At 59.3% G+C, this 10,103-nt stretch overlaps 1 protein-coding gene across 8 annotated transcripts in view; it reads right to left on the bottom strand.

Moving 5' to 3' along the window:
- The window catches only part of RBFOX3 (RNA binding fox-1 homolog 3), a 129,038-nt gene that overhangs the window by 97,557 nt on the left and 21,378 nt on the right, over positions 1–10,103 (bottom strand). For 2 of the 8 annotated variants that reach the window (XM_027691369.1, XM_027691368.1), the window contains exon 1: positions 1,583–1,776. The exons of 1 other annotated variant lie outside the window; for it this stretch is intronic. The gene's annotated coding sequence lies outside the window, so the exon portion shown is untranslated. Of the gene's footprint in view, positions 1–1,135; positions 1,324–1,582; positions 1,779–10,103 lie in introns of those variants that run through there. 5 more of the 8 variants (XM_027691360.1, XM_027691367.1, XM_027691365.1 and 2 more) reach the window with 4 other exon arrangements.

Raw genomic sequence — 10,103 nt, 5'->3', positions numbered from 1 at the left:
AGCCAGGTCCTGCCAGCCCCAGCCACTGCAATCAGCCCTCCCTGAAAATGATCAACTCCAGGCTCTTTCTCCATCTGTTATCCAGAAAAACAGCCTTAATTTCTTGCTTTGTGAGGTTTTATCATGCCTCAACCATTTTAGCCTGAAAGAAGGAAGCTCTCTGGGAAGCAGAGTGCCTTCATCTCTGTGCAGCACCCAGCACAGCAACCCAGCACGGCCAGGCCTCCGGCTCTGGGCATGCAAACACCACCAGGCAGCAGGAGACACCCCCAAAACGCTGAGAGATGAACCACGAGCCCCTGACACCCCAGAGAACGACGGGCACAATTTAGGAGGGAAAGGTATTCCCTGACCTTGCAGCCTCCTCCAGCACGTGGTAACCTGCACCCACCCGGGGCTGTGCCCCCCCAGGACAGAACCCACTGGCTGGAGCTGCCCTGCCCCAATGCCAGGCATTTCTGGAGGCAGTGAGCCAGTGCCAAACCTTCACCAAAGGCGGACGAAAATAGCCGGGGTTGTTAATGTCACGCTCACTGGAGTGAGAAGCTGAGAAATCCCTGCTCCCCCCACCCCTCCACCTGCGCACACCGGGGCACTGCCAACGCCTCGCCAGGCTGCTCTGGCCGCAGGGACGGGTCCGTGCCCTGGCTCCAGGCACCTGCTGCCCGTGCAGGACCTGCCCCGCACCTTGGCCTGGACCCCCAGGCCGCGGCTGTTTACTTCAGATCTGCCTCGGCGCGTTTGGAGGCGACGCCGTGAGTGATGTGCGCGGTGCAGCCTCCTGGCACGCACACCCCGGGAGAGCGGCACCGGGCACTTCTGCCTGGGTAATGGCGCTGGGCATTCACACACACCGCACGCACAACCCAGGTGACCCCGGAGGGCCTTCGCCATCCACCCGCCCCTCCCCAGGCACAAGCCCCGCACACGCCAGCGCAGCGAGCTCGTCTGGCAATGAAATTCCTGGAGACAGGCAGGAATTCAGGAGAGGAAAAACCCACGGAGAGCTGCCTCGCTCGCCTGGCTCTGCCTCACGGCTCACCCAGCCCAAGCAGGACCCTTTCTTCCTCCTCCTTCATCCATCCCCTTAATCCAGACTCCATCTCACCTCATCCAACTTTTTCCTACGACGTACCTTCATCCGGAGGCTGTGACGGTAATTAGCGCCATGTTCCTGCTAACAGCCGCCCCTAATTAAGACATCCCTCACGAACCTTTAACACAAAACTTAACGGGGCCCCTCGCACATTCCGCGCTGCCGCTGGACCGGACCGGCTCAGCCGGCGGATCCTCCCGGGCTGCCGAGCCAGCAGCCGGTCCCGGCTCGCACCGGGTGATGATGGGGTGGGCGCTGCCGCCCCGGCCTCCCCCGCGCCCCGCGGGGATGCGCTTCCCCCGGGATGCGCTCCGGCAGCGCCGCCCCGGGGCGGCCGATGCGACTCCCGGGGGGGGCCCCCGGGGACCTTCCATCCACCCCCCCACACCGGGGCCGCCCCGGCGGAACTTCGCCGCCCCCGCCCCCCGCCCCCCCCCCCGCCCCGCTCCCCTCCCCTCCCCGGTGCCGCCGCCCCCGGTAACTCACGCGCTCAGAGGTCCCCGCCGCGGCGGCGGAGGCGCAGCGCGGCCGCGGGTCCCCGCCCGCCCAGCGGCATCTCCCGAGCAGCGGCGACCGGGGCAGCCCGGCGGCGGGTCGGGCTCTCCGCGCTGGGCCGTGCCGGGCTCTCCGGGCCGGGCTGAGCTCACCGGGCCGGGCCGGGCCGGGCTCTCCGGGCTGAGCTGAGCTCACCGGGCCGGGCTGAGCTCACCGGGGCCGCCTCGCACGCGGCTGCGCCCGCGCCACCGGAGCCGCCGAGGGCGCGCGCGCCCGCCCCCGGCCCCGCCCCGCGGCTGCCGCCCCCCCCCCGCCCGGGGTCCCCTCCTTCTCTCCCTCCCTCCCTCTGCGGGGACACCCGAGCGCCATGGGGGGGTCGGGCCCCGCTCCCCCCCCCCCTTCCCCCGCAGCGCGCCCCGGCGGCCGCTCCGCACACGCTCCCACCGCCGCGCCGGGAAAGAGCCGCGTTTTGTCTGTTTCTCCCCCAAAAATGAGCCTCCGGCAGGGAGCGGAGCTGTGGCCGCGGATGCTGCTGCCGGCGGAGGGGCAGGGGCTGCCCCGGGGCCCTCTCCCCATCTCTCCCTGAGCTCAGCATCACCGGGCACTGCGGCCCCGCGGCTGGCCGGGAGAAGAGACCCCTGGACCGCCCGGATCGGGACACTGATTCCATCACTGTGCTGGGTGCTGGGTGGGATGCCCGGGCCCACCTCAGCCCCTGGCAGGACAGCAGCAGAGAAGGGGATTTCCATTCCTCGCTGCAAACACTGGGAAACCCAAGGCAGTGCCGGGAGCCCGCAGGATGTAGGTTTGTAGCATCCTCCAGACTCACTAAAGCTCCGTGCACTGTCTCAGCCCCTTACCCTTCCTTCTCTTTCAATGCCATTTAAGGATCTGTGGGCAGTGATCCGGGCATTCCCACCGCAGCTGGAAGCTTCCTGGGATGTTATGCAAGAGCAGACCTCTGGCTTTCCCGGCTCTCTCCCGTTTTCCTGCTGCTCACCTCCTCCCCTGGGAAGGCGGCAGAGTGGCGCAGATCTGCACTGTCGGACCCTGAGCTGCCAGAGGTCTTTCTCAGCCCTTCCCTGGGCTCTCCCATTTCAGAGAAAGCCACGAATGGTGGCTGTTCTGGCAGCGGGTCCCTCGTACTGGGTGGCTGAGTCCCCTTGAGCCCCCCCAGCCCAGAGGATGTCACAGTGCAGTGACAGTGACCTGCTCCTCTCAGACCTGACAGCATTCCTGGACGGGGCTCAGCAGCTTTTTCCAGCTCAAATTATTTATTTGTGGTTCCCGTTAGTTAATACGGTGGTGAAGCTCCTCAAGTTCTATTTCCTGAGAAATATCTGGAATACCTACAAGTGTGCTTGAGCCAGCAGTTATTTTCTACAAGCTTAGCACGGGGTCATCTCTGAGACGTTCTCAGTCTCCTGCAGAGGCCACCCACAGGTACTGCTGCCCCTCCCCTCACACAGCTTCCCTTCCTTCCAGAGGGCTCTGAGGAACACTCCAGAGAAAACCACCAGGGTTACGAGGAGCCACAACGTGAGTGAGGGCTGTGAATGCACGGCCTGCGCCTCTCCCATCCCCACATCTATTTTGTATGATCCACGGGTGTATTTTTAGCCCTCGGGGCCGCGGCAGCCCTTGTTCTCCCGACAAAGGCAGCGCTCAGCCAGGCCCACTCCCAGCTCTGCCCCGCTGTGCCGCTTCCTCACGCCTCACTGGGGCTGAAGATGCTTTAGGCAGCACATTTGGAGAACAAGGAGCCGGGAATGCAGGAGAGCTCGGCTCTGCAGAATCCTCCCTGCACCTCGAGCCTCCAAGCCGGGTCCTGGCTGACATCCATTCCTAGAAACGCAGCCTGGTCCCCGCTCCGGAGGTGCAGCCGTGGGAGAGGGGGGTGTGTGAGGAGCAGCGCAGAGGCGGCGATGTGGCACCGGGATTGTGCGATGCTGGCATTGCTAGGCAACCTGCTGGAGAGGGGCTGAGCCCAGGCATCCCTTCCGGGGCTCCTGAGCAGGAAACCACCCGGAGAGGAACCCACCAGGGGAACCTGCCTGGGGGCCTCCAGGAGGGCAAGCCTGGGAACCCCGGCCGTGGCAGAGGAGGAGGAGGGGAGCAGGTGGGGGATAATGGCTGAGAGCAGCAGCAGAGGGAAGAGCAGCCGTTGGAAACAGCACAAGGCTGTTTGTGAACCAGGAGAACAAGTATTACTCTGGGAAAAATACGTTTTCCCTTTTTGCTTAGCTGATTTCACAGCCTATTTGCCATCAGGGCCTTTGTTTGCAGGCAGTCGGAGTTGTTTAAATTACTGCTGCTGGTTTGTTTTTATCTTTAAGGAAGAAGAGGTTTTCCTCCTCAGAACCATGGCTGGACTACAGAGATGACAAGACCTGCTGTGGCTCCATCTGGGGTTTTTCCTGAACGCAGCTGCTGGAACGTGGAACAGCACAGCCCCAGCACTGGGGATCCCCTCATTCCCCGGGGCTGAGCATCGTGTCCCTGTCAGGGCAGTGCCAAGCAGCCGGTCTTGGAATCTCCACGAGGCAACAGAGGCCACTCAGTACCAGGGAGACAAGGAGGTGACAGCCCCCCCCCATCATCCCCCACAGTTCTCAGGGACCCTCAGCTGTGAAGTGCCCAAAGCATGTCCAGCCTCTCTTCATGACTCTGCCTGAAAAGGGGACATTTGCAGCCTGTTCATCCCTGACACAGCCCCGACAGCTCAAGCCTGGCCCTGCCAGGAGCTTCACCTGCCAGTGCAGGTGCCCGTGCCTGTTCCACTGGTGCAGGCAGAGGGCCTGGGGGCACGGTGCCAGCTGGAGCTTTCCCCAGAGAGCTGCCAGAACACCGGGTACCTGCACCACCCTTGGCTGCAATGGAGATGGTGGGATGACGTGGCAGGACCCAGGGTTGTTTTTTTGGGAAGTATCAGAGACCCTGACCCAAAAACCCCGAAGCGGAATGTGCAATCCCAGCGAGGAGCTGAATGGACACACTCGGCCTGCAAAGCACCAGGGGGGGAGCAGGGAGAGCCACGCTGATGGGCTCTGCAACAATGCTTTTTTAAATATAATTTCCGATAGATTTCATAGCTAAGTTATGCAACATAATGAGCAAATCTACAATGCAATTGTCATTGCACATTAACAGCAAAATCCTGAGCCCCTATTACACTAACAAACTTATTAAATCAGTGAACATTGTGCTGCATCAGTCAATTACTGAAACAATGCCAAGATGGGGAGAACAATCTGATATCCATTACAGGGAGCAGGAGCAGGGATGTCACCGGGGCTGCCTGCAGCGCTGCGTGCTTTAGAGCATTCCATGGATTTACCATGGACACTTCACCTGCAGCACTTCCCCTGCTCCAGTGCAAGGAACGAGCCTGAAGCTGCCCCTGTGCTTGAACCTCGGGGCCCTGCCCAGAGCTGGAGGTAGATGGGGGAGGCACTGCCAGCCCCACTGCTGGGACTGCCCCGATGCCAAGCGATGGGCACTGCAGCATCAGCAGCCCTCGGGGACAGAAATCACCCTGCAAAGAGGCAAAGCCTTGGGAAAAGCGAGGGACCCGCGGCAGAGAGTGCTGCTGAGCACCAGGACACTGGCTTCCCACTCCTGGGCACCAGCTCGGGCCCCATCCCTGGCTGCCCACCCTCAGCCCCTTCCCAAAGCATCCCTGCAGCAAGTGAGCAGCAAGTGGATATGGAACAGCCAGGATTCAGCCATCACCTTGCTGCCCCTTTGCAAGGAGTTGGCACTGGCCTGAGCTGGCAGGTCTGTGCCCACAGCAGAGCTCGGGCTGAGCTCATCCCTGGCTCTGGCACTACAGCCACCCACTGCCACACATATTTCCAGGGAAGGGCATTGCTCCAGCACCAGAATGGGGCATGGAAAGGCTGGCAGGGGTTTGGTCCTGCAGCCTCCCCCAGCTCTCACATTCCCTTTAACTCCATGAAATCCCATCAACACCAATGTGACAACCTTAGGAGTCTGTTAAATGTGAAATAAGGTGAGCCTGGGGAAACCTGGGAAGATGTCCATGCAAACACCTTAGCAGAGCGTGCCTTGCACCTCGGTGAAGTGATTTGACACAGCACTAATTATGCAAATTAATCATTGGTAAATGAGGTGCTTGGTTATTTATTTATTTCGTGTTCTGTGCCGCAGCCCAGCAGGAGCAGGACTGGGAGAGAGGAGCAGCTCCATTCCGGCTGAGAAGGAATGTTTGGTAACATGTTGCATGATCCAACCTACCCATATTCCTTCTCAGATGAAATTCAGAATGATTTGCTGGTATCACACTGCTCCCAGCCCTCAATATGTCATGGCAGTTAATGAACCGTGCCAGGGACTCATTTATAACCCACTATTAGTCGCTTCCATCGCAAAGAGAATTTTTTTTCCCTCTTTGCTCTGATATTATAAAACTTTAAAAAACAAACCACACATCACAGAAAAAAAAAATCACCAGCAACACCAAAATCACCACCAGCTGAAAGTCAAACACTTGTGTAAGTCCCATCCTTCCTCTTGGACCTGGCTCTCAAGCAGCCACAGAAAAGGCCCTGGACAGTCACCCAAAAAATGCTGCTGATCTTCCCCGGGTTCCTCTCCAGCCCCTTCTCCCTTTGGGCAGAGCAGCTCATGGCATCTTCTGAGCACAGCTGATCTGAGCCCACCTCCTAAACCTGCCTTCAAAATCAGCCCAGAGGCAAACACTGAGAGCTGGACCTGAGAGGAAAGGGCTTCCCCACCCAGCTCCCTCCTGCCCACCGTGGCAGCTGGAGCTGGGATCTGGCTCTGGAGGAGCCTTAGCTTGGAGCAGGGAGGTGATGCTGAGAACTGGAGAGGCATTCCCCTTCACTCCCTCCTGCATCTGCACGTCAGGATGGCAGCGACAACTCTATCGGGGGAACAAGAGCTAATTAAATTTACCGGGATCATTGAAGAGGAAATTATTTAATATTCTGCATGGAATTTAATATCTGAAAGCATGAATGGCCTTGTTTCGTCAGAGATCCGTTCCTTCCCAACGTTCAACTTTACTTTTCGGAGGCAGCCCAGCCACCGAGGGACAGGCAGGGACGGGGGAGGACGCTGCCGGTGGGAGGAACAAACAGCGGGAGAGGAGCGGCAGCGGAGCCCCGGCCACACCCTCGGGGGCTCCCGACGGAGCAGCAGCTCCGCGATCCGCGGAGAGCAGCCTCCCGAGGGGCTCTGTTGTCTCCTCTGAGGGAGGATCCTCTTGTTACCACCCACCATCGCTTCCACGCAGAGCTGCTGAGCTCTGCTGAGCACCCGCATCCCGTGGGGCCTTCAGCTTGTGACCTTACACTGGCATCTGGTCCCGTGGGAGCAGCCAAAGAGGTGCCACTTCTGAAACACCCCCAGTTTGCTCCTCCATCCAAAGAGGAGCCTGAATTGGCCACACCGGGACCCAGGGAAAGGAGGACTTTGCCACGGGGAACCTTCGCCTTGGCTGTGCATCCCTGTGGTGCTGCTCACACAGACCAGCCCCGAGCACCTTCTGCCTTGCAGGAGGATCCCACCGCTGAGTTTTCCCACGCTCCATGCTCACAGCTCCTCAGCTTCTCCTGGCTGCAGAGACCCTCCTGGTCCCAAGGGCTTGTGGCCACCTCTGTGCCCTCTCTGGCCTGCGTCCCTAAAGCAGCGGGGTGCCAGAGGGGACACAGGATGTGGAATGCCAAGTGGGATGCAGGGTGCCAGGTTGGAGGTGGGATGCCATCAGCCACCTTCCTGCCCATGTGTGTGGGGTCCCCCATCCCAAAGGGAGGCTTGGGGGGGCTCCTGTCTCTGCTGGGTGGTGGGTGGGACACACAGCAGTGATGTCCTCAGCACAGCCAGTTTGCCTGATGCAGCTCAGCCACGCTCGGCCAGAACCACTCTGTTCCCTACAACACGGCTCCTTCCCTTGGCTCTTCACGAGTTTCTAGAACCCCAGTGTCAGACTCTGCTTGCTGCTAAGTAAAGTCCAGAGATCACTTCTCAATGGGCCCCAAGTTCTGCCCCCCTGCTCCTCCAGCCCCACAGCAGCCAATGGGGGCCAGGTCTCTGCAGGACCCCCAAGCCTTCCTTCAGGGCAGGGGATCCCACATGCCCCAGATCCCATCCATCCAAGCCACTGCCCACAATCCCCCTTCCCTCGGGCCAAACCAGCTGCAGGAGGTGCCATTGCACAGCCCCAGTGTTGTGAGTCCCCTGTGACCATGCACAGAGCCCTGGTAGAACCAGCATCTCTTCAGTGGAGCAGAGCCACCAGTCTGGGCTCCCCCAAGGACGTGCCAGCCTTGTGCTGGAGACCCCCAGCTCCAGTCCCTCTGGCTCCCTGTTTCCCTCTCCCTGCCCTGATAACGTCTTCTTCCCCTCACACACATGAAAGTGATGATAAGTAGCAATAATTTTGCTTCTGTATTTGTGTCACCAAAACTTCCAGCTAATTCCTGTAGCTGCCAGCACGGAGGCACTAATACCTCTGTGAGAGACAAAGCAATTATTTCTAAACATAGCTCGTCCCTTGCATTGTCACCACCCGAACCACCCAACCCCTGGGCCGCTGTCAGCATCTTCCTCTAACTAGCAGGGGGAAAAAAGATAATTTTTTTTCCCCCAGAAAACACATCCAGTGGCACCGAGCAAACCAAGATGCACCCACACCCCTGCCTCCCCCAGCCCTGCTCAGGCACAGGAACTCAAGGTGGGGAGTGACACGAGTCCGACCGCGGCTGGAGGGGGGCACAGGGACATCTGGGACAGGAACATCACCCTGACCAGAGCTGAGACTCTCCAGTGCCTCAGTCCAGAGCTCTGGGGCTGCTCTGAGCCCTGCAGCAAAGGCTGTCTGGGTGACAGGGACCCCACTGGGCACAGCAAAGCCCCCAAAGAGGGGCCCGTTTTTAGGGGAGGGAGAAGGGATACACCGAGCACAGACATCAGGAGCTGGCTCTCCCATGAGCCTGAGCACCAGCCCCATTCAGCCACCCAACTTCTCTGCCTCAGCAGTTCCTCTCTGCTCCTCCCCGGGTGACAGACGTGGCAGTGCTGACCCAGACACAGGCACATTAGCTGTGCTCCAGTGTCTCTGGCTGGATGGAGACACCGCGTCTGCTGCAGGACCCTCTGCAGCACCAGACCTCGTTATCCTGCAGGTCTGCTCTCAAGAAATTAAAATGAGCCATAAAGTGACAAGTGAAGTGAAATAAGGACTATAAGAGGGAGGATGTAAATGGTGGCATTGGCAAGTGTACAGCACCCAGGTCAGCACAGGCCCGAGGAGGGGATGTGAGAGGGGGACACGGCTCTTGTGCACAGGAGCCCTGGGGGTTCCTGCCCCCTCTCCCAGGATGGAGGGGTCCCTGCTCACCCTATGGAGCCACAAGGGGTTCAGAGCCCTTGAACAAGGTGTGGTGCTCCCAGCCCTGCAGAACCCCCCAGGTTTGCACAAAGCCCCCAGATCCATGGGCAGCCAAAGGACACAGGGAGGAATAAGCAGCCACAGAGTTAATGAGCAGACACAGACTCCCCACCAAGGGCTGAAATGAGCCAGTACCTGGAGGCAGCACACACCTGGGTGACCTACATACCACTGCTGAGGGAATATTTAACGGCTCTTTCCAATGGGTTGGGCACGAAGAACCTCCCAGCTCTTGCAGGCAATGAAGTCTCTGCCTCCATCTCTGCTGGCCTCAGATCTCAGAGGGGTTTACAGGAACAGACAGAGGCTGTGCAGGGAGAACAGGAGTGGGAGCTACACCCCTGCCCTGGGATTTTGGCCAGATGCTCACCAGCATCCCAAATATTCATGCAGCTCCCACAGCGAGGGGCTCACAGCCCTGAGCAGGGCACTGGGATGCTGCTTTGGCTGTGTCCCATCTAAGGCAGTGACATCCCCCTGCCCAGAGCTGCCCAGGCACCTCCACCCCTGGCTGCTGCATGGGAAGCATCAGGGATGCTCCAGGGGCACCCACACCACGGGCTGGTCCCAGGTGGAGGAGCTGGCTCTGGGTGTGCTCCACCTGCAGCTCCTGTCCCAGCCCAGAGCAGGGGAAGGGACCCTGGAACAGCCCCGAGCCGAGGGAGGGGGGGCCAACTCCCTGTGAACTGCCCTTAAAAATGTTTCCATAACACTTCATAGTCAACCTGCAGTACCACCTCCAGTAATTAACAGCTACATTTTAATTAAACATTGATTAGCAACTAATTAGTCTAATGATTAGTCACCTGAAGGAGACAAAGCAAAATACTGGGGCTGCCAAGATAGGAGCTGGAGAAGGCAAATGATGAAAGATGAGAGGGAGCTGAAATTCCTCCTCTGCTTCCCTCTGGGCCAAACGTTTCTTCATGGTTTGGTCCTTTACAGATGAAGCTTCGAGGTGAATTTTCCTAATTGTGGCAATTCTGCCAGAGTCTCAGGTGAGTGATGGGGAGGAGACTGAGTTATTTCATCTTTCCCATCAGATCTCAGCCTGTTAATGCAGATAAAGGGCCTCTC

Source organism: Neopelma chrysocephalum, unplaced genomic scaffold, assembly GCF_003984885.1.
Source record: "Neopelma chrysocephalum unplaced genomic scaffold, ASM398488v2 Primary Assembly neopelma1_84, whole genome shotgun sequence".
Lineage (NCBI taxonomy): Eukaryota > Metazoa > Chordata > Aves > Passeriformes > Pipridae > Neopelma > Neopelma chrysocephalum.
Note: the sequence above shows the minus strand (reverse complement) of the source record. Positions and strands in the feature narration are given on the sequence as shown.